Source organism: Mustela lutreola, chromosome 9, assembly GCF_030435805.1.
Source record: "Mustela lutreola isolate mMusLut2 chromosome 9, mMusLut2.pri, whole genome shotgun sequence".
In the NCBI taxonomy this organism is placed as follows: Eukaryota; Metazoa; Chordata; class Mammalia; order Carnivora; family Mustelidae; genus Mustela; species Mustela lutreola.
In genome coordinates, this window is record NC_081298.1 from 15499993 (window position 1) to 15525488 (window position 25496).

Sequence of the window (25496 nt, forward strand, 5' to 3'; positions counted from 1 at the left end):
ACATGTATAAAGTAGGATTTAGGCAAAATTTTGGAAGAAGGAGCCCCACTAGAAGGATGCACTGAAGTAAAGAGAGGCTAGAAAAAGGCAAACTGATGAAACTGGAAGAAACATGAGCTCGAACTGGCAGTAATATGAAATATGGCAGTAAGAATGAAATAGAAGGGAGGGGCGCCTGGGTGGCTCAGTGGGTTAAGCCGCTGCCTTCGGCTCAGGTCATGATCTCAGGGTCCTGGGATCGAGTCCCGCATCGGGCTCTCTGCTCAGCAGGGAGCCTGCTTCCTCCTCTCTCTCTCTGCCTGCCTCTCTGCCTACTTGTGATCTCTCTCTGTCAAGTAAATAAATAAAATTTAAAAAAAAAAAAGAATGAAATAGAAGGGAATTGTGCAAAAGACAAGATGGCTTTGTATCTCACACAGTTATTTATTACTCAAGAACTTACTGAATGCCTACTACTGAGTGCCAAACAGAGGGCAAAAAGAATCTGAACTTTACCGAAACTAACCAACCAACCAAATTATACACAGCCTGTTTCGGTCTCAGTTCTCTTGTAAAAAGGAGAGAATACCTAATGTATTGGATTGTTATATGGACTAAAGGAAACTACGCATATATAATATACTAAGTCTTCCACAAACGGTAATTACTTCCATAAATGTTAATTATGTATTCCATAATTAGTTAATTATTAGAACTAATACAATGGAGAGGATGATAATTTAAATAGCAAAAATAACAAAGTGTCTCTTTCAGGAACATAGCTACATTATGGAATGAGGTCTCATATATTCATTCTGCTGTATTAAAATATTGTGGGTCATTTAAAGACCCAAAGTTTTGTTACTAATGACTCATGGCTTTACAGGGGTCTCTTGCAGAAAGCTGGTCAGCTTCAAGAAAAATAGAGATGTTTCTAGCCCCTCTGCTACAAAAGCCTCCTCCTGAGTTCTCCAGCCTCCGACATGGAAAGTCTTGGGAATCCAAAGCAGCACCACATCTCACGTTTGCATTCTGTACTCTGCTACAGCTCTTTGAGACTAAAGTTTAAGAGTGTAGCCTCTTTTTAAACATTTACTCTTCAGGCAAGATTGGGGAGATGACTGGCAAAACAGTATACAGAAAAGGTCAGTTTCGTTAAGTACAGATTACTCTAAATACACTGAAAATCCCAATAAAATCATTTGTTTATATCTGATTCTTACAAGATAGATAAGATTCATGACCCATTTAATTGTAATGAAGTAAGATATTGTAAGACTTATACAACCCCTGAAATTTACTTTGAAACTGCAAATAATCCTTGAAGGCTTGAAAAGAAAGGACCTTGGCCAAGGTAAAAACTTTTATTACACTACCATAAAAATAATGACTGGGGGGGGGGGCGCGTGGGTTGCTCAGTGGATTAGGGCCTCTGCTTTTGGCTCAGGTCATGATCCTGGGGTCCTGGGATCAAGCCCCACATCAGGCTCTCTGCCCCATGGGAAGCCTGCTTCCCCCTCTCTCTCTGCCTGCCTCTCTGTCTACTTGTGATTTCTGTCTGTCAAATAAATAAATAAAATCTTTTAAAAAAATGACTGGGACCTTTTGAATAACAGGGTATATTCAGACATGGTGAAAGGAAACATACAGGAGACTTAAACCTACCCTTCCATTAGGATTTCACATCCCAGCTTGAGATAATTAGTAAAAAATAACTATCTCTCAAATCTACACTTTGCTGTAAATGAAAATGTTATACTCGGGAATCCCAATTCAGTACAGATCTTTACAAACAATACTATTATTAGCCAAAATGTATAATTATTACTAATATTTAACTTCTGAGTGTCACATATGAAGAACAAGGTATTTATCAAATGAAATATATGTGAGAAATATTTTTCTAAAACTTGGAGATTTAGCTAAGTGAGGACAAAAAACAGATTATTTTAGGCAGTAAAAGATTTAGCTGTTAATAATAATTAATCAGCAATAAACCTTAAAATTAGTGCAAGCCTCTAATATTTCTCTCAAATCCTGGGTTCTGTGAGATAAATTTCATCATGTAAAAAATATTTTTTTGTTAAAAAAACATATGGGAGTGACATTAGCAAAATAGCAGAAAGGGTGTTGTACCATCTTTTCCCGAAACAACAATAATTTTGACAACCACCCGTGGATAGGAGTAGCTTTGTGGCGGTCCAGGAATTCAGCAGAAAATTTTCAGCACATTTGTTACAGCAAAAAAAATGTGAGACTAGACTCATTGAAGAGGTTAAAAGAAACAGTTTCGCTTTACCTGAATCATTCCTCCTCTAACACAACATAGCTCAAAGCCCAGAGAGACCTTTTTGGCCCATGATTTTTCCCAAGAGGAAAAATGAGTGTGTGTGTGTCCAACTTCCCTAGCTGTGCGAAATAGTGCCTAAAGACCTACTTCTTTCTTGCTCCATCCAGAAGACTACAGTGTTCCATGTGACTGTGGGGTAGGGGAAGGGCTGAGAGAACAGCCCTGAAGGCTCTGGGAAGGCATCAAAGGGATACAGATCACACTGTCCCTTCTTGGACTCCATCAGGAAGCCTGCCCACAAGCCTCTGGCAACACCTTATCTGAAGATCACCCCCCCTCAACTGGCCCATGGGTACCCACAATGTCCCATGAGCCTCACCCACACACACACACTGTTCCACTGCTGGCTCCAAGGGCACACTGGGAGAGCAAGGGGTAAAAACCTTTACAGACGGCAAGTGAGCACATGCAGAAAACTACCTTGACAATATGGCACTGGGAAAAAGCACACAAACTAGAGCATTGAGAACTACCTAAAGAAAAGCAAACGAGAGGCTATGAGTATCCAACCTGGCTTCACAGGATTGAGAGAAGGCATACATTTTACAAACTCCTCCCCAAAAGGGAACAAGAAGTGTGGAGCATGTGTATCCATAGAAAAAGTCCGATAAAGCCTCAGAATTCCTGGACAGGTGGACATGAGATGTTTCTCTCCTGAGGCCACTCAGTAAAGGCTAGAGGAGGTGACTGCTTCTTTGAATGTGAAGAGAGCGACTTAAGACTTCAAGGAACATGAAAAATCAGGGTAACATAGTATCACCAGAAGAACATAATAATTTTCAAGTAACCAACCCCAAACAAATGGAAATTTGTGATCTTCCCAATAAAGACTTCAAATAGTTGTTTTAAGGTGGCTCAATGCCACAAAAAAAACCCACAGAGAAACAATTCAATGAAAATTGGAAAATAATACATGAACAAAATGAGAATCTTAACAGAGACAGAAATCATAAAAAAGAACCAGAGAGAAATTCTGCACCTGAAGAGTATAGTGAATGAAATACAAAATGCAACGAAGAGCATTAGCAGCAGACTTAATTAAGCAAAAGAAAGAATCTATTAAGTCGAAGATAATTTGAAACTATGTAGTCAGAGGAGAGCAAAGAAAAAAGAACTGAAAAGAGTGAAGAAAGCCTCTGTGAATTATGAGATGTCATCAAGAGAAAAAAAAAATCTACGTATTACTAGAGTCACAGAAGGAGAAAAAGGAGAAAAGGGGAGAAAGCTTATTTGAGGAAATAATCTAGGGAGAGATTTGGATTTCCAAATTCATGAAGCTCATAGGCCCCCAAAAAGGTTTAACACAAAAGATGTTCCCCAAGATACATTCTAAAACTGTTGAAAATCAAAGGCAAAGGGAGAATTTTAAAAGCATCAAGAGGAAAAAATTCCTCACATACAAGGGAAATCTCCAGAAGGCTATCAGCAGATTTCTCCACAGAAAACTTACAGGCTAGGAAAGGGTGGGAGCACAGTCAAAGTAATAAATGTATGCATGAAGAAAAAAAGAAAAATCTCCATTAAACAATCTATTTCTATACCTCAAGGAACTAGAAAAAAGGAACGAAGTGACCCCAAGGTTAACAGAAGGAAGGGAATAACAAAGATCAGAGAAAAAATAAATGAAAAGATAGACCAGGAAAACAACAGAAAAGATCAACAAAACTGAGAGCCGCTTTTTTGAAAAGATAAACAAAGCTGACAAACCTTCATTCAGAAACCAAGAAAAGAGAGAGGATTCAAATAAAATTAGAAATGAAAGAGGAGACAGTACAACTGATATCAGAGAAATACAAGGATCCTAAGAGACTACTATGAACACCAACAGTTTGGATAACAAACTGAAATTGGAAAATTCCTAGAAACACACACAACTTACCACCACTGAATCATGAAGACACAGAAAATCTGAAGAGACCAATAATGAGTAAGGAGATTATTAAATCAGTAATCTAAAAACCTCCTCACAAAGAAAAGTCTGGGACCTGATGGCTTTACTGGAGAATTCTATCACCAACTTTAAAGAAGAATTAATAACAAATCCTTCTCAAACTCTTAAAAAAACTGAAGAGGAGGGAAGATTTCCAATTCATTCACAAGGCTAGCATATCAAAGCCATTCAAAGACACTATTAAAAAAGAAAATTACAGGCCAACATGCCTGATGAATATAGATGTAGAGATCTTTAACAAACTATCAGCAAACTGAATTCAGCAGCACAGTAAAAGATCATACTGTGATCCAGGTGAATTCATCTGTGGGATGCCAAAATGGTTCAGCATATTTGAATCAATAAATGTGATACACCACATTAATAAAAATGAAGGATAAAAATTATATGATCATTTCAATAGATGCAGAAAAAATATGATGAAGTTCCTTTTATCATAAAAGGAATACTCAACAAATTCAGTATAGAAGAAATGGTGCCTCAACATAAGAGAGGCCATAAAAGGCATGCCCAGAACTAACATCACACTCAACAGTGAAAATCTGAAAACTTCCTCTAAGATCAGGAACAAGACAAGGATACTCCACTCTAGTCACTCTTTTTCAACCATAGTACTAGAAGGCCCAACCAGAGCAACTAGATAAGCAGCAGAAAGAACATGTATCTAACTTGGAAAGAAGGAAATAAAACTCTTTTTGCAGATGACATGATTTTATATCTAAAAAAGAAAAAAACTTTAAAGGTGCCACCAAAAACTTAGAACTAACAAATTCATTGAAGTTGTAGTATATAAAATCAATATACAAAAATCAGTGCTTTTTATTTTTATATTAACAATGAACTATCTGAAAGAGAAATTAAGAAAACCACCCCATTTATAATAGCATCAAAAATAATAAAATATTTAGGAATAAATTTAACTAAAGAAATATATGATCTATACACCAAAAACTGTACGAAATTGATGAAATTGAGAAAGATACAAGTAAAAGGAAAGATAGCTTGTGTTAATGGATTGGAAGAATTAATGTTATTAACTTACTTAATTAATGTTATTAATTGAATGTTATTTAATTTGGGCCATACTACCTAAAGTGATCTACAGATCTAACACAATCCTTATCAAAATTTCATTAGTATTTTTCACAGAAATAGAAAAAAAAATACTAAAATTCAAATGAAAGCAGAAAAGATCCCAAATAGCCAAAGTAATCTTGAGAAAGAAAAACAAACCTGGAAGCAACACACTTCCTGATTTCAAGCTAGAATAGAGAGCTACAGTAGTCAAAATGGTATGATAAATTAGCATAAAAACAGACACATAATCCAATGGAGTGGAACAGAGAGCCCAGATATAAACTCAGGCATATACAGTCAACTAATCTTTGACAAAGCTCCAAGAACATACAACAGGGAAAGATAATTTTAATAAATGGTATTGGGAAAACTGGATATACATATGCAAAGTAATGAACCTACCATATATCACTCATGAAAATGAACTCAAAACAGATTAAAGGGGGCGCCTGGGTGGCTCACTGGGTTAAAGCCTTTGCCTTCAGCTCAGGTCATGATCCTGGGGTCCTAGGATCGAGCCCCGCATCGGGCTCTCTGATCAGCGAGGAGCCTGCTTCTCCCTCTCTCTCTCTGCCTGCCTCTTTGCCTACCTGTGATTTCTAACATATAAATAAATAAAATCTTTAAAAAAAAAAAAACAGATTAAAGACTTAAATATAAAACCTGAAACTATAAAACTCCTAGAAGAAAACATAGGGAAAAAGCTCCTTGAAGTGGCCTTGGCAATGTCCTTTTGGATATGATACCAAAAGCAAAAGCAAAACAAGTGACACTATATCAAATTAAAAAACTTCTGCATAGCCAAGTACACTGTTCACAGAGTGAAAAGGCAACCTATGTAATTGGAAAAAATATCTGTAAACCATATATCTGGTAAAGGGCTAATATCCAAAATATATAAGGAACTCAACTCAATAGCAAAACAGTAATAATAATCCAATTTAAAAATAGACAATGGACCTGAACAGACATTTCCCGTAGAAGACAAAAAATGGCCAATAGGTACAGGAGAAGGTACTTGACACCACTGATGATCAGAGAAACACAAATCAAAAGCACACTGAGTAACAGTATAGAGATTCTTCAAAAAATTAAAAATAGAACTACCATGTGATCCAACAATCTCACTTCTGGGTATATATCCAATGAAGAAGAAATCGCTATCTCAAAGAGATGTCTGCACTTCCACATTCCCTGCAGCATTATTCACAACAGCCAAGATACAGAAACAAACTAATGTCTTGTCAACCGATAAACAGTAAAGAAGATATGGTGTATATACATACAATGAAATATTATTCAGCCATGGGAAAGAAGGAAAATGTGCCATTTGAACACCATGATGAATCCAGAGGACATTAAAGTTGAATTCATAGAAACAAACAGTAGTAGTTACCAGGGACTGGAGGTGGGGAGACAGTTACGTGATTAAGCTCTAGCGATCCGATGAACAGCACGATGACTAGAGTTAGTAATATTCTGTGTGAAATTTACTAAGACCTTAAGCATTCTTAGCACACACACACACAAACACACACACGCACACAAGGTAACTATTTGAGGTGATGAACGTGTTAATTTACCTGACTGTGGTAATCACTAAGTACACATATGTTAAATCAACACGTTGTGTTCTTTAAATACATACAATTTGATTTGTCAATCATGCTTCAATAAAGCTGAAAAAAATAAAATAAATACAATAAATGTTTAAACATGAGGAATAACAAATACGAGTAACAATAAACAAAATACATACACACACACACACAACAAAAATACTAAACAAAAGTATTTTCTTTCTTTTTTTTAAAAAAATATTTTATTTATTTATATGACAGAAAGAGATCACAAGTAGGCAGAGAGGCAGGCAGGGGATGGAGGGAAGCAGGCTCCCCGCTGAGCAGAGAGCCCGATGCGGGGCTCGATCCCAGGACCCTAAGACCATGACTTGAGTCGAAGGCAGAGGCTCAACCCACTGAGCCACCCAGGCTCCCCCAAAAGTATTTTCTGAGTTAGACCAGGATGCTTCTCAGAGGAAGTCCTCAAATATTACTAAAGAACTGTGGGTGAGCTTAAACCCCATGGGCCTGAACTGCTCCGTAATCTTCCCCAAACCAGCAAGATGGTATCTCTGAATTTAGACACAGAAAGATACACCGCAGTATGGAGTTCAGGTTAAGCCCGATATGAACAAAAATATTTATAAACTTCTATTAAACCTATTGAGCTTGTCAAGCTTGGAGAAACAAACAAATAAAACCTGATGAGAAACAAACTTCTTGAAAATATATTTTAGGGTGTTTTGGCAGTAAACTGGTTTTACACACTGTTCTTTACAGTTTTTTAAAAGGGAAAAAGAGGAGGTAGAGAATACACCTGGATCTCCCAGTACCATTTTTATGTTTGCTTGTTTTTAATAGAAAAAAAAAATTTCCTGATCAGAAATACTGAGGATAATTAATTTTATACATAGTATCTTTTCTTTCTTTCTTTAAGAGTAACAACAACAAAAACCGCACAGTAACACATTAAATGATTTCTGGCACTATGTCAAAAATCCAGATTTTTTTTTTTTAAGATTTTATTTATTTATTTGACAGAAAGATCACAAGTAGGCAGAGGCAGGCAGAGAGAGGGGGAAGCAAAGCAGGCTCCCCGCTGAGCAGAGAGCCCGATGTGGGGCTCAATCCCATGACCCTGAGATCATGACCTGAGCCGAAGGCAGAGGCTTAACACGCTGAGCCACCCAGGTGCCCCAAAAATCCAGATATTGAAATAATCAGAACACTGAAATGAATAAGCTTCAGTAAACCCCTAAAACCCAAAACTGTAACAATATTTTTAATACCCTACTCTTGAAAAGGAAATTGTTGGGATGCCTGGGTGGCTCAATTATTTTAAATGTTGCCTTCAGCTCAGGTCTTGATCTCAGAGTCCTGGGATCCCACATTGGGGCTCCCTGGCTTAGCGGGGAGTCTGCTTCTCCCTCTCCCTCTGCCCCTCTCCCCTGCTTGTGGTTCTCTCTCCCTCTCTCCCTGTCTCAAATAAAATCTTAAAAAAAAAGAAAGAAAGAAAAGGAAAATGTCACAAGTAATGTTGGTAACAAAAACACATCTGTAAGGTAATTATTTTCTTATGTTTCATCAGTGTGGTTGGGAGAAACACTGCCCCTGTAGCTAGCTAGGCACGCTTTCAGGAGGTTTTCTCCAAACTGTAGGTGGCCTGTGAGTCTTTCCAGGAAGACCCTGAAAAACAAAAGTATTCTGTGCTCTGTGTAGTTATTATGAATCCTACAAAGCACTTAGGGATCTGACCTCTGCTAAAAACATCTTAGGAGGGGTGACTTGGTAATGCCACTGGTTAAGTGTCTGCCTTTGGCTCGAGTCATGATCCCAGGGTCCTGGGACTGAGCTCTACATCAGGCTCCCTGCTCAGCGGGGAGCCTGCCTTTCCCTCTGCCCACTGCTCCCCTTGCTTGTGCTCTCTCCCCCTCTCTCTGACAAGTAATTAAATAAAATCTATTTAAAAAAAAAAAAAAAAAAGAATCTTAGGAAATCTGAGATCCTGGTCCTTCCCCAAGCTGGGTCTCCCCACTGACCCACAGACAACCACTTATTCCAGCCCGACCCTTACTAGTGCCCTTGCCACCCAGACGGTTCCAAGCCAGCAGTTAGCATCAAGCCTGGGCCCCGCGTGAAACCCATTCCTCTCACTGCCTCAGTATTAAGCTAAAGGTCCTTACCCATAAAGGGACACTGTTAACAAAAGTACAAAAAGTAAGCTGATCCATGGTGCTCTGCATGATCAAACCCTGCAGCTTCTCCAAATGTTTCTTGTGCCAAACTTCTCCCTCACTCAACTGTCCTTGGGTCACCCTGGAGCTTATTTCAGTTCCCCATGAGCAAGCTCTTTCTCCCACTTCAAGGCCTTACACATGGAGCTCCTTCTGCCTGGAATCTCGTCGCTCTCCCTGCCCCACCCTGCCCCCTTCCTTCTAGTTAACGCCTACTGGGTACCTTCTCCTCCCCTACCTTCATGCGTAAGCACACGTTCAGGGGTACAGGCCAAGGCACCTCTCTGCTCCCTTAGCATCTTCCACTTCGACCACCATAGCATTTGTGGCAAATATGTTAGATAAGGTCCATGGCAGCAGGCTCTGGGTCTTTCTTCCTTTTTTTTTTTTTAACATTTTATTTATTTGACGAAGAGATAAAAGAGAGAACACAAGCAGAGTGGCAGGTAGATGGTGAGAGAGAAGCAGGCTCTCTGCTGAGCAGGCAGCCTGATGTGGGACTGGATCCCAGGACCCTGGAATCATGATCTGAGCCGAAAGGCAGCCGCTTAACCAAATGAGCCACCCAGGCGCCCTGCTCCATGTCTTTGTTATTCACTGTTACAGCACTAGCGCCTACCATATCAGAGATGATCAGTAAATTCACTTATTGAATATCAAAGTGATGTGGAAAACAGGCAAAAGAAGAATTACTAAATTTCCTTACCCACTGACAAGCCCTTAAAACAGGCAGGGTGACATTCCCCTAGGGACTCAACTGCCTCCACCTTAACACTTTGCTAAGGGCAAAGGGCAATCATAGTCTGACCGACCCCTACCCCCAACCAGGATCCTGTAAGTCTATTTCAACAATTCCTTTGTAAATTCCCTTTATCTCTAAACTCTCCAAGATTCGTGTTGACAATCATTCCCAAGCATATGGCCCACTGATATATATCTAAAGAGTCTAACACCAAAGGTTTTATTACCATTAATGAATAACCTTTTTCCCAACAATAGCTAGCTCCTCAAGGTCCTGGAAACCTTGCTGCCAAAATTCCTCAGAGACTTAACGCCATCCCTAACCCTGTCTCGAGAATTCTTTCTTGGTCATCAGCTCTGGACCTCACCCCACCAAACCTCACTCATATTCTAAGACTTCATCAAAAGGAAGGCACAAGGGTATTAGTCATCCTAATCTATAACCTTTCCCCATTATGCTGGCTATAATGTACTGCCTGAATTCTATTGTCTGTCATCTCAAAGCCAACTGTGAAGGTATCATAGCTCTGGCTTTAATTCTGTTCAGGTTTCCTACCTCAGAAGAAGACATTTTCTATTCAACAGAATGCAAGTTAAGGGGCCAACATGTGTTTAGTCAATTAACATGTACATTTCAGGCACTTGTCTAATCTCCCAGCCAAGAGAACTGGTTTGTCTAGACAAGGTTTTATGTGAAACATTCAGCAACATGGCACTGGTCATTGTGGCTACTCCAGGACAACAGTCCTTCCTGAGATGGAATTAATGACGTGACACCATCAAGCTTTCAACTTTGGAAAGTTAAAAAAAAAAAAAAAAAGTAATCCGACTGATTTCCCTAAAAATTCTCTCCCTTGCAAGGTTGTTATGAGCGGTGGGAAGGAAAATGAGAAGGATGAGTCAGTGTGAGTCAGTGTTAAGAAAAAAGCTCTGCTTCTGGTAAACAGTTTGCTCTTTTACAGACAGGATTAGGATTACCCGACTCCCACTGCTAAAAATACACAAATAACAGGTGGTATACATTATATAAGTAGTTCCAAAACAGAGACTCAGATCACTGACTCTAAAAAGGGAACAGTTAATCAGCGATTGGTCAGACCTTCTCCAGGGCCTGCTTCTTCTTGGAGAAGCCCCAAGACTAACTAAGCATTTCCTTTAAGATGATTAAGATCTTAAATACTTCTACTGCTCACTCAACTGACCTAAAGGAATAACTGAGCCTCCCTTACAAGAGCTACCACTGAATGAGCACCTATTTTGTGCTAACCTGTGCCTGACACTTACAAAATTCATCTTTAAACTTGCAACAATCCTGTAAGATAGCCCTTCTTTTTTTTTTTTTTTAAAGATTTTATTTATTTACCTGACAGAGAGAGATCACAAGCAGGCAGAGAGGCAGGCAGAGAGAGAGAGAGAGAAGGAAGCAGGCTCCCCGCTGAGCAGAGAGCCCGATGTGGGACTCGATCCCAGGACCCTGAGATCATGACCCGAGCCGAGGGCAGTGGCTTAACCCACTAAGCCACCCAGGCGCCCCTGTAAGATAGCCCTTCTTATCAGCATTTTATAGATACCAAAACCTGGAGTTCACAGGAGTTAAGTGATTTACTCAGGTTGCATAATGGCAGTGCCATGATTTTAACTCAGATCTGACTTGGAAGTGCTTGTTTCCCTGTATCCCAAACTCAATTCAGAAATACATATGCATCACCATGTGCAAAGCAGTATACCAGGTATCATGAAGGATACAAAGGAATCAGAGGTTCTCCGATTATCAAGAAAGCAAAGAAGGAAATGGGATTATCTATGGGAGATTTATCTCTATTTCTAGAACCTTGAACAAGGCCTGCCACATACAAGCTGCCTGGGGAATTATTACTGAAATATATGTGGAAGGTAAGGGAAACACACAAATGTAACACAGGCAGTCTGTGGTGAGTATGAGCAAGAAGGTAGTATGAGGTTTAGATTATATCCTGACACGGGATTCTGAGGAAGGTCCATGAACAAGATGGCATTCGAGATAAACTTGACAAATGGGACTTTGACAGGCAACAGTGAAAAGAAAAGAGATGGTGGAGTCCAGGGAGCAACACAGTTGAAATAAATCCTTCGGCATCTCTAGCAAAACCAGGAAAATAAAGCTGGAGAAGAAAACCGAGTGGGCCCTCAGTCTGCTTCAAGTCATTTTATACAGAAAAGCACAAGAATTATAGATATTTTAGGGCTCCTGGGTGGCTCAGTGGGTTAAAGCCTCTGCCTTCAGCCCAGGTCACGATTTCAGGGTCCTGGGATCAAGCCCCGCATTGCATCGGGATCTCTGCTCAGCGGGGAGCCTGCTTCCCCTCTCTGCCTGCCTCTCTGCCTCCTTGTGATCTCTGTCTGTCAAATAAATAAATAAAATCTTAAAAAAAAAAAAAGAGAATTACTGATTTTTCCTAGTCAATTCAGGTCAATACATGAGGAGACACACTTACTGGTTAAATAAATCAAGAACTGTCATACAGCCTTTCTGGAACAGAGTGGTCGTGGTGGCAGTGGGGGACATAACGGACTAAATGAATGTATGCATACAAATGCAGAACATATATGGTAATATCACAATAGGAACATTACAGGTAAGTTTTACCACTTTCATTACTTCAACACTGAGTCATTACAGTACAGGTTCTGGGAGCATACATTTTCTTTTAATTTAACCTACAGCCCCATCATTAGGACCAATTAGGTCAATGTTCTCAGGCATAGTCACTAGAGGGCTTTCTGGAAGAGGGGAGGGGGAAAGGGCATTCTTGGTTTCACAGTATTTGATTACCTACTCACTCAAATGGGTATTTAGTAGGTGGGGACCCGGACACTAAATGTCCAGCACACTGTGAGGCAGTCTTACAGAAACAAAATTGCCACTACCGTGCCTGACTTGCAAATACCAAGACATTCATGTAAGCAGAAAACTTATTTATAATGATGAACCTAGAACTTACTCCTTTTCATTTGTAACAGTGTACTTTCATGTGGTTTTAGAGGCAATGTATTGGAGAACACATGGAAAAAGAAGGAAGTAAATACCATACAAAAGGAAGATGATGCCATTTTATATTCAAGAGGGAATTGTCATGCCTGTACCATACTTTCGAACAGTCCGGTAAAAAGTTGAAACACACATACTTATAATTGAGCATATGCACCAAAATGTTAGCACTGTTTCATCTAGGTATTTGATGCAGATGCTCACTATACTTAAAAAAAAGTTTTTTTTCCTGTATGTCTGAAATGTGTCATAATATAAAGTTGAGGGAAAAAAATCCACCAGGCACCCATTAAGTGGGAGGTCATAACAGAGGCTAAGAGCACAGACTCTGGAGCTCTGTAACCTTAGGCAGGCCACTCTCCCTCCTCATGCCTCCGTTTCCCCATCTGTAGCATGTGGATCATAATTGTAACTGCATCCCAGAGCTGTTTTAAGGATAAAACAGGCTACTCTATGGAAGCTGCTTAGAACAGAGCCTGGCACAGAGCAGATGCTGTTGAAGTGACAGCTATTCTCATCATACCTCAGTAAACAGTCACCCACCCATGCACCTGCCCATCTCTCCATCCTGAGTTATTTGCACAAGCAGAAGAAAGGGGCTGGACATTCTTCACCAAGAGACGGTCACACCATCTCCTTCCAATGAGATCCTTTCCCTCTTTTTCCCTTCTCGAACCTGCTCCCGCCAGACGGAGCCTCCTTAGCCTCCGCTCCTCCTTTTCTCCGATGCCTCCTGACCTTGCTCTCTCTTATCCCACCTAAACACCATCCCTCCTTTCTCCCTCCTAATTCTTACGCATCCTTCAGGACGTTGGCCAAGCACCAGCTCCTCTGTGAACCTTACCAGACTCAGCCACACTTGGCTGACCTCCTCTGGAGTCTTTCTCCCAGGTAGAAGACCACTTTGAAGTGTCAACTACTTTTCAATTTGCAGGCGTCTCTCTAAACAATTTTGAGCTCTCTGAACAAGGGCTACACCTTTCTTTGCTAACTGTTTTCCTGGGCTTCTCACGGTTCCTCACAGCAGAGACAGGAGGAAATCTTTCTTCCATCTCGGCTGCTGCATTTGCTCTCTGAAGAACTGCCCTTGTTTTTATTATTTTTTTTAAAGAATTTACTTATTTATTTGACAGAGAGAGATCACAAGTAGGCAGAGAGGCAGGCAGAGAGAGAGAGAGAGAGAGAGAGAGGAGGAAGCAGGCTCCCTGCTGAGCAGAGAGCCCTATACGGAATTCGATCCCAGGACCCCAAGATCATGACCTGAACTGAAGGCAGAGGCTTAACCCACTGTCCCACCCAGATGCCCCTGCCCTTGTTTTTAATGCCATGTCAGGTAAAAACTGGATCCAAAGGCTTGAGCTGACAGTATCTTCTGTGCTAACATAAAGCCGAGGGTGGTCTAAAAGAATTCCAAGCTGCGTGAGCTACACCTCCAGAGGCCAGGGTACCCTGGCTGTCACGTGGAGCCTCCTCCTGAACATAACCAAAAGGGAGAGGCAGCCTCCCTTCCCTCCCAGCAAAGCCATCATTCTGCCTGAACCCCTTTATTGGGAGGACCAATGTGATTAATGGGTGATATTCTGAAGGTGACAGGACCAGAGTCCTTTTCCTGAAGTGGTCTCCAAGAGAAATGTGTACACATGGGGGCAAAGCAAGGAACAGGAAAGCTTCACTCTAGACCAGGGTTTTGGTCCCAGATCTCCCATGAGCTAAGGTGGACCACAGTGTTCATAGCACTGCCTTGTTAGAAGCTTCCAGCACTGTACTCAGAACGAGATCCACTCTCCTCATCGTGGTCTGCAAAGCCTGAGCTGACCTGGGCCTGGGCTATTTCTCTAGTCTGAAACTGTATCACTCTCCCTCTCCTTGCCTATCCTCCAACATCATGGTCCTACGTGTTCTTTGAACAGGACAAACTCAACTCTACTTTAGGGACTTCGGGCCTGTAGCTTCAAGTCATGGTTCCGCTCTGTACCAGCTGTGTGACCACAGTTAAGTTACTCCATCACTTTGAAACTCAGTTTCTGCCTCCATAAAGTTCAGTCACTTCGGAAATATTTATCAAGCGCCTACCGTATGCATGTCCTTTATTAGACACTAGAAATAAAGCAATGAACAGAACAGGTAAGGTTCCCATTCTCTTTAGCTTACCTTCCACTGGACAGAAGGCAACTAAGCAAATAAATAAGATAATTTAAGACATTAGCAAATTTTGTGGAAAAAATTAAGCAGAGTAATAGGACAGGTGAATGACAGTGGGGAGAGCAGCCTGTATCTGCACAAGAATGCCTTGAGGAGGGGAAATGGGAGCTCAGATCTAGTACTAAGGGAAACTAGGCAAAGGGTACATGGGATCTCAGTAATGTTTCTTACAACTGCATATGAATCTGAAATTAGCTCAAAAAGTTTAAAAAAATATCACCCCAGATGCCATGTGGAGATTTATATACATACATAATATTTAATCTATGTATAAAATCATTTAAAATTTTAATGTTTTAGAGTTAACCCAGTATTTCCAAAACATTGTTGTATTGACATGTAATTGTTATAAAATTATTAGTAATATATTCTTTATCTTTGCACTAAGTCTTTGAACTCCACCGTATGCAACACATCTCAGTTCAACTAGCCACATCTCAGGTGCTCAAGAGCCACATGTGGCTAATGGCTACCATACGAGACAGCACAGCTCTAGAGTTCTACCTAAGGCCTCGAATCATGGGCATTTAACGTCAACCCTTACTTCTCTCTATACTCACTCCCCTGTGTAGTTTTATTGAGATATAATTGATACACAATATTGTATTAGTTTTAGGGGTAAACCATCAATCTTATAGTAGGTTTAAAAAAAGGCGGGGGGGGATCAGGGAAGTCTCAGCCTCAGCAATCAGACAACAAAAAGAAACGAAAGGCATCTGAATCAGCAAAGAAGTCAAACTCTCACTTTTTGCAGATGACAAGATACTCTATGTGGAAAACCCAAAAGACTCCACCCCCAAATTGCTAGAACTCATACAGGAATTCAGCAAAGTGGTAGAATATAAAATCAATGCATAGAAATGTTCATACACTAACAAGGAGACAAGAATTTAAGGAGTCAATCCCATATACAAGTATACCCAAACCCTAGGATACCTATGAATAAACCTAACCAAAGAGGCAAAGAATCCGTACTCAGAAAACTATTGAACACTCATGAAAGAAATTGAGGATGACACAAAGAAATGGGAAAACGTTCCATGCTCATGGATTAGAAGAACAAATATTTATAATGTTTATACTACCCAAATGTTAAAATGTTTATACTACCCAAAGCAATTTACACATTCAGTGCAATCCCTATCAAAATACCATCAGCATTTTTCACAGAGCGTAAACCAATAATCCTAAAATTTGTAGGAAACTAGCAAAAGGAAGGTTGAAAAAGAAAACCAAAATTGGCAGCATCACAATTCCAGACTTCAAGCTCTCTTACAAACCTGTAATCATCAAGACAGTATGATACTGGTACAAAAGCAGACACATAGATCAATGGAACAGAACAGAAAACCCAGAAACGGGTTTACTGCTTTGACAAGCAGTAAAGAATGTCCAATGGAAAAAAGTCTCTTCAACAAATGGTGTTGGGAAAATTGGACAGCCACATGCAGAAACTGGGCCATTTCCTTACACCACATACAAAAATAGACTCAAAATGGATGAAAGACCTAATGTGAGACAGGAACCCATCGGACAACACAGGCAACAACCTCTTCAACCTCCCACCACAACTTCTTGCTAGAAACGTCTCCAAAGGCAAGGGAAACAAAGACAAAAAGGAACTACTGGGACTTCATCAAGATAAAAAGCTTTCACACAGCAAAGAAACAGTTGACAAAACCAAAAGACCAAAAGACTACGATAAAATGGGAGAAGACATCCATGAATGTCTTATCAGAAAAAGGGCTAGTATTCAAAACCTATAAAGAACTTACCAAAATCAACACCCAAAGAACAATAATCCTATCAACAAATGGGCAAAAGACCTGAACAGACATTTTTCCATGGAAGACATGCAAATGGCCAACAGACACATGAAAAAATACTCGACCCCACAGGCATCAGGAAATACAAATCAAAACCACAATGAGATCCCGCCTCCACCAGTCAGAATGGTTAAAATAAACACATCGGAAAAAGATCTTGGCGATGATGCAGAGAAAGGGGAACCCTCTTACACTGTTGGTGGGAATACAAGCTGGTGCAGCCACTCTGGAAAGAAGTATGGAGGTTCCTCAAGAAATTGAAATTAGAGCTACCCTATGACCCAGGAATTGCACTACTGGATATTTGCCCCAAAGATACAAATGTAGTGATCCAAAGGGACACCTGCATCCCAATGTTTAGAGCAGCAATGCCCACAATAGCCAAACTATGGAAAGAGCTCAGATGTCCATTGACAGATGAATAAAGAAGATGTGGTATATATATACAACAGAATACTACTCCACCATCAAAAAATTAAATCTTGCCATTGGCAATGACAAGGATGGAACTGGAAGGCATTATGCCAAGCAAAATAAGTCAATCAGAGAAAGACCAGTATCATATGATCTCACTCATATGTGGAATTTAAGAAACAAAACAAAGGAGCATAGGGAAAGAGAGGTCAAAATAAAACAAGATGAAATCAGAGAAGGAGACCATAAAAGACTCTTAATCACAGGAAACAAACTGAGGGTTGCTGGAGGGCATGGAGGCAGGAGAATGGGGTAACTGGGTAATGGACATTAAATGCAATGAGCACTGGGTATTATATAAGACTGATGAATCAGTGAACTCCACCGAAACTAATAATATACGATATGTTAACTATTTGAATTTAAATTTTTTTTAAAAAGCGTATCAGGGAGACCCGCAAGGAGACAGCCAATGCTGCTTGACAGCTCACAGGTTACAGAAGGAACAGGGTGTATTCTGCTATTAGGGGATTAGGGGAAGGTAGAGAAATGGAATGGGTGTGGACAGGACAGTAAGAGGGATCAAGGAAGAGGGTTTTCAGCTTAAGCAACTGGGTGTTTAAATCCTGTCTGCCTACCCAGTGCTTCTCTGAGAAGTGAATGAACTCTACTTCATTTATACCCAAGATAACACCAAGCACATAGCAGGTGTTCAATATATGTTGAAAGAAAAAAATTCATCCTAAAGTTCTAGTACATAAAAAAATAAAAGTACACCTCATAAACGGGATAAAAATCTTCTGATTCCTTCAGAAGTTAAAACTAGTTCCAAATTTCACTTTTCAATGATCAACAAGTTAGATCACGGAGTACATTCAGCCCCTTTCTAACTTCCTTTTCACTCAAGGAGATGTAAACATGTATCACAGAGAAGAAGCATTCCCATGATTCTAAAAATCCAACATCTTTCCTGTCAACATCTCTAGAACCAATCTGGGAGGTTAAATTAGAAGAAGCACTGGAGTGCCTGGTGGTTAAACATCTGCCTTTGGATCGGGTCATCATCCCAGGGTCCTGGATGTTGGGCTCCCTGCTCAGTGGGGAGCCTGCTTCTCCCTTTCCCTCTGCCCCTCTCTGCCCATTACTGGCTGTGCATTCTCTTACTCTCAAATAAATAAATAAAATATTTTTTAAATAATTAAATAAAAAAATCAGAAAAAAGCCCACCTTCTTATACAACATTAGCTGGATGACTACTAGAGATGATTTAAGTTAGATCCTTTCAAAAGAAATATCAACAAAATATACTGGAAGCCCAGGAAAAAGCATCTTTTCAGAAAAGAAACTGTGTAATAAAACATGTAAACAGTATGGTCTATGGGAAATAAAGCTAAGAGAGGTCATATGTCACCGGGGCCAAATAGTGGCATTAGGATATTGCTCTTTTTGAGACAAAACTGCATTTTGTATTTATGTTATTTGTGGGTACACAATGGGGGGCTTAGTTTGTTTGAAGGAATTGGTTTATAAAAGTCCAAGATGCTATAAATCACAAATGGTAACAAGGCCAAATTTTATGAACTAAAACAACAAAAATCAAACTTTTAAAAAGTCAAACCTATGGCAAGCAGTAGTTTGAAAAGAGAAAATCTTCCTGAGAATGTTAAGTATAGGACACTGACCCTCAGAATGGGATTTATAGAACTCTCATGCTCAGGAGACTTGTCAGCTGACTGTCCCATCCAAACACTGCAGAAATGTATTATAGCCACCAGGGATATTCTATTTCTCTTCCCACAGCATCTACTAATTCTTATCTCAGACAGATATGTATGTGATTTGGATGAATGTTCTGCATAATTAGAATTCTTTGCAGTGCTAAGGAGAAAGCCAAGTGTTTCAAACTTAGACTTCATTTAAAAGAAAAAGAAAACTGATTTTTTTTTTTTTAAGAGGAATCCTGGAGGAATTTGGGAAAGCTATTTTTAATTAGGAGTTGAGCAAAGTGTTATAAGAAAAATAAAGACAAATGAAAATACTGTTTATATTTCAAAGATGATGAAACAGATTCTGCCACAACATTTTTGCAACACTAATTCCCAGCAAACTGTTCCTTAGGAAAACTATTTTTATCCTTTTATCAACTTAGTTGATAAGTATTTTATTTCCAGGGCATATTTGGACAAGCTATATAAAGCAAAATTGTTTTCATGCTTTAGAAACAAATATTTTGCAAATGGAAACAGAGCTTATTGTGCTATAATATTTATTTGCTAGGCTGACAAATGACTCTGGGGCCTGTTAATATCATGAAGTCTCAGAACAAGAATCCATAATTCCAGAAGTCTGGTCCCTCCAGGCATCACTCTGGAAAATTGTGATTAACATTAATTAATCTAGAAGACCTTTAACATGCCTTACTGCACTGCCTTATGTGGTATATAACATGTTATTATCATTCTCATTTTTCAGACGAAGAAACTGCAGCTCAGAAAGGCTGATGTCCAAGGTCACCAAGTTAGTGTGTATTTTGGCCACCAACCTCCACTCCCTCAAGCTACACAGTGGCAATAGTAATGGTGTGGCAGTGGCAGTTCCAAGTTGTACTCACCTTGCGCTGGGCCCCATTCTTTGCCCTGTTCACATGTGAGCTCACTCACATAACCCTCGCACCAATTCTAGGAGGGAGGTAGGAAGGTTTGTCCTGGGCCCATCACCACCTTTTTTTCCCCACCCTGCCACCATACTTGCCCCTCTTCTTTCCCCATAAATCAAACGAGCACTCCAGAATCCTCATGTTCTCTCTATCAAATCAAAACTGATTCTAAGGGGCGCCTGGGTGGCTCAGTGGGTTAAAGCCTCCGCCTTCAGCTCAGGTCATGATCCCAGGGTCCTGGGATCGAGCCCTGCATCGGGCTCTCTGCTCAGCGCCTGCTTTCCCTTCCTCTCTCTCTGCTTGCCTCTCTGCCTACTTGTGCTCTCTCTCTGTCAAATAAATAAAATCTTAAAAAAAAAAAAAAACGGATTCTAAAATGTTGATAAGTACTGAAACTAGATGACGGGTAATGGGGTTTTCTTTTTATACTATTCTACCCTTGTTTATGTTTTAAAACATCCTTACAAACATTTAACACGATTTGCTCTAACATGGAATCTGACCTCTTAAAGAGCCTAGAAGACTAGCATCCACTAACAAGGAATTTGAAGGCAGCGTTATGGAAGATGGCTCTGTCATAATAGAAGAAAGGGACATTGATGCATCCATTCTTTTCATGAACACAAAGTGGGGGCCCACTATGTTAGGATATAGAAAGGCCCAATGAAGGACTCCTGTCCTTAACAAGTTAAGAGGTTAGTAGAAAATACAACACAAATGCAAAAATAATTAAAGAGGAGGGTTATTTATGAGAAATGCTATAAAAAGCAAAGTTCAAACAAAGTTCAAACAAAGCCACATCAGGACATATTCCATTATGCTGAACTTTCTGGGACAGTCCAAACTTTTTGGTGTACTGAACATTAAACATTACCTACAATCAGTGAGTGGCCCACAAGAAGAAATGGAGCTAAATCCAAAAGCAACATTAGGGCTGGAATGTCCACCATGCCCTCTTCTATGGTATTCTCATCATTTCCAGACTAAAATCCAGGCCTCTCAATGAAAGGGGCAGGATTCCCATGAACTGCTTGGATCAAAACATACTAGAGAAGACTTATCTGTAAAGAAGCTCACCAGAGCACCAACTATAACACTAAAAAGTGACCAACAATATAAATGCCCAATAACAGGGTTTGGTCTCGTTTCAACTAGTGCACACTAATCCCTACAAAACAATTTAAAAAAGAAAACAGACACTCTTCCCTGATGGGATCAGGATTAATCATGGTAAAATTCATTAAAAAAACAAAAACAGAAACCGAGCCACTTAAAGAGAGGAATCATTAAAAAATGTATATTCCTTCGCCTAATACTTGATAAGCCTTCTTTTTGAAGGCTTTTTCTTTGAAAATAAGTTCTAGTTCTAGGAATTAAAGTTCCTGCATGAACCACACCCACGGGGAAGTAGTGTGAAGGCCAAATCCTACCTTTTGATGAACTGTTTTCCTCAACCTCTTCAGAGGTCTCTTGTACCTCTCTCTAATTACACCAGAACTTTCTTTTCGTTCTTTACCTTTATCAGGTCTTTCAGACATATTAAACTTATTTTTCACAAGAACAGTGTCTTTTTTTCCTTTTATGTTCTCAAATCTCATTAGCCAACATAATACTTAGTTATTCCGCAATTACAAGATAAAATAAAACCAGCACAAACAGATCTGGGATCAAAGCCAGCTGACTCTTACTGGTCATCACCACCATCACCACCACAACCACTACCACCACCATCACCACCACCACCACCACCGCCATCACCACTACCACCACCACCGCCACCACCACCATCAACGCCACCACCACCACCACCATCGCCGCCACCACCACCGCCACCGCCATCACCACCACCGCCACCGCCACCACCACCATCACCACCACCACCACAACCATCACCATTACCACCATCACCACTACCACCATTACCACCATCATCACATTATTGCAACAAATACTTAACAGTTGTTTATTACATGCCAGACACTGTTCTAAGCACTGTGCATACACTGAATCTTTATTTATCCCTCATAGTCTAGGTACCACTGTGACCATCGCTTCACAAATAAGGAGACTGAGGCACACTGAATTAAGGAAGTTACTTGAAGTCACACAACTAGTAAACGGCAGAGTGGGAATTCAAACACAGGCAGTCTGGTTCCAACTTGGTGACTTGAATCCCTACACTCAAACTCCCTAAACCCACACAGGCAAGAGCTGCAGTGTGTTGGTGCTGTGGAGCGGGGCTGTCCAATGGAAGTTTCTGCAATGATGGAAATGTTCTGGACCTGGGCTGTTCAACACAGTAATCTCTAGTCACACGTTACTCTTGAGAGAGAGAAACTGAATTTTTAATGTCATTTAAATTAACTAAAATTTAAACAGCCACATTTACCTAGTGGCTATTGTATCGGACAGCATAGTTTACTGGCCAAGAACATTCAAAGGACCATGGGAATTAAACACTATATTTTATAGTGAAAAAGTGAAGAGGATCTGTTAATCTAGCATCTGTTAAGTGGAGATGAAGAAGCTTCTATTGTTTATTAACTGACATGAAAAGATACTCAAGATGCTGTTAAATGGAAAACATGAATTATAACACGTGTAGAATATGATCTCATTATTTGATTAAAAAGTCATAAATAGACAGTAAACTTATACAAAATTGTGGTTTCCAGGATGCCTGGTGTATTGGTGGGTGAAGCATCTGCCTTGGGCTCAGGTCATTATCTCAGGATCCAGTCCCCATGCATCAGGCTCCCTGTTCAGTGAGGAGTCTGCTTCTCCCTCTCCTTTTGCCCCTCCCCCTGCTCCTGAGCACGCATGCGCACTCTCTCTCTTGCTCTCGTTCTCACTCTCAAATAAATAAATAAAATCTTAAAAACAACAACAACTGTGATTTCCTCCAAATGAAAGGTATAGTGGAGATTGCTGGCTGCCTTCTTTGATAGGCACTGCATGTTGCAAGGCCAACAGCCATTTCCCTTTCTTCCACAGCAACAAAATCCCTAGGTGGCTGTGTCCAGCTGAGAAACTACATTCACCAGCACCCCTCGCCTGTAAGAAAGGACAATTAAGATGCAAACTGAATGTGCTGGTTGGGACTTCAGAGTACTTTAACGCACGCCCTTTTGGCTTCTCCTTTCCTACTTCTTCCTGCTTTGAGGAAGGACTGTTTGGTTAGAGCCAGAAACCCACTGGTGACCACAAGATGACCATGAGAGTGACCACCACGTGATACAGATGGTGAAGCAGAAAGAAAGAGAGGTATAGACGGCCTGATGACACTGTGGAACCACCATGCCAGCAACAGACTGCCTACTCTGGACTAATGTTTTTTTGAAAGAAAAATAATTTGTCTTATTTAAAGTGCTGTTAGCAGCAGCCAACAATAATTCTAAATAACCATTCTCAGAGGCCATTCCTCATGCGCACAGAGAAACATCCTAATAGCAACACAGTTCTGTTCCTGACTGGCCTAAAGATAATTCCATGCCCCTTGTAAATAACTTGTTTAAGAACCAAGCCTAAGCCCAAAGGCATTGCATTGCCTCGGTGACAGGACTTGGTTCTAGAATGGGCCCATGAGCCAATGCAGGCCGGTGAGATTCTAGGATTAGTATTCTGGGAACTTCTGAGAAAAAGTCTCACTTAGGAGAACAGAGGAAGAAAGAATCTTTCAATTCCTTTGGTGGGTTCATGTATGAACCCACCAATGAACCCATGGGGCCCAGAACTGCCACAGCTATTTTGCTGCTGGTCTGAGGATGGAGCCAATGACCTGAGGAGGGCACAGCCAAGACAATCTCAGGGAAAGAACCCTGGCAGTGGGTTAAATTCGTGCTGAAGTCTGTCCTTCTCTGGAACAAATACAATTTATGTGAGCCAAAAAATATCCATACTCTGAAGAGATCATCTTAGAGGCAATAGAAAAGGTACTTAGAGTTATTCAAATACTGTGAGAAGGTCAGGCCTTCCCCAAGGGCCTGCCAAGTTAGCCACTGGGTCTTCAAAATATTTCTGCACCTTTTCCATAGCAGGCCTAATAAAGAAGTTATTATATGATAAGTTTTTGTTCTTCTACAGGCTTTTGCAAAAAAGGTACTAAATAAATGCACCTGTTTCAAAGGCCTCATAATAAGGACAACAGTTAACATTTATTTGTCAACTACTTACTACTTGGCAGGCTTTGTGCTGGGCAGTTTATCTCATTCAGTCCTCATGAAACAAGGAACTCTTGTTCTATCCATTTACAAATGAGGAAATGCTGAAGCTCAGAAAGGCTAAGTAACTTGTAGGAAAGTAGATAGTGCCTAGGCCAGGATTTGAAGTCACGTCCAAAGGATTCCAAGGCCTCCTCACCATGACTTTGTACTGCTGCCCTCAGGATACATAAAAGCACATCTAGGATTTCCCCAAGACTGTACTATTTTAAAATATGCTGTTCTCTAGGGGCGCCTGGCTGGGTCAGTTGGTAGAGTACACGACTCTTGATCTTGGGGTTGTGAGTTCTAGGCCCATGTTGGGTGTAAAGATTACTTTACGAAATCTTAAAAAAAAAAAGGATGCTGTTCTCTTGATCCTGTCAGTATACTATACTCATCAAATCAATTTTTTGGTTTGGAAAATATGGCTGTATGGACCACATGTAACATGCAGAGATCATTAAGAACCACTGAATGTGAAACCCTGCACACACAAAAAAGCAATATAATTCCATGTTTAACTGATGTTGAAAGTAGGATGAGACCACCAACTTTTCTCTGTTTCAAGTTTCCTTTTGGTGATTCGCAGAAGCATATTATTAAGTAGGTTTGTAGACATGGGAATGGCAGAATTGAAGATAACTCATACTTATTAAGCCCCTTCTAGTGGCCAGGTTTTATGTAATGGTTAATTCTCAAAGGATCTCATAAGACATTTCACTGATAAGGGAACCAAGACTCAAAGATTTTGCCTGATCTGCCTGAAACCCAACTTGTTGTTCTTCCCACTATATAACTCTGCATTCCTATAAGCACTAGCATTTCCCAAATGTTGACTAGGAGAGAACAGTGACTCTGAAGCCACAAGAAACCTACACCATTTTATTGGCTTCTCCCTGGAAATATTATTTTAATTAAGTTTCAGTGACTTTCAATCATGGTGTCTTTAACTTTAATAGATTATCCATAGGAAATAACCCAAATTGAAAAGATCTAATGCTTCAAGTTTTAAGCAAGGAAATAGGTGTACAGGTTTATACAGATAAACAGACTTAAGATAATACATGTAGTATATCTTTTCTTAGGCAGTAAAATACAAACAGAAAGCAGTAGAATGCTAAGCTTCGGTACAAATATTCAAAAAGTACACTGTCGGGGCGCTTGGGTGGCTCAGTGGGTTAAGCCTCTGCCTTTGGTTCATGTCATGATTTCAGGGTCCTGGGATCGAGCCCCGCATCAGGTTCTCTGGTCAGCAGGGAGCCTGCTTTCCCTCT

At 40.2% G+C, this 25496-nt stretch overlaps 1 protein-coding gene across 3 annotated transcripts in view; it reads right to left on the minus strand.

Annotated features, from left to right (window-relative positions):
• PKIG (cAMP-dependent protein kinase inhibitor gamma) overlaps positions 1–25496 on the minus strand; it is a 100972-nt gene that overhangs the window by 59762 nt on the left and 15714 nt on the right. Inside the window, exon 1 of one of the 3 annotated variants that reach the window (XM_059133091.1) lies at positions 7006–7024. The exons of the other annotated variants lie outside the window; for them this stretch is intronic. The gene's annotated coding sequence lies outside the window, so the exon portion shown is untranslated. Of the gene's footprint in view, positions 1–7005; positions 7025–25496 lie in introns of those variants that run through there. 3 annotated transcript variants of the gene reach the window in all.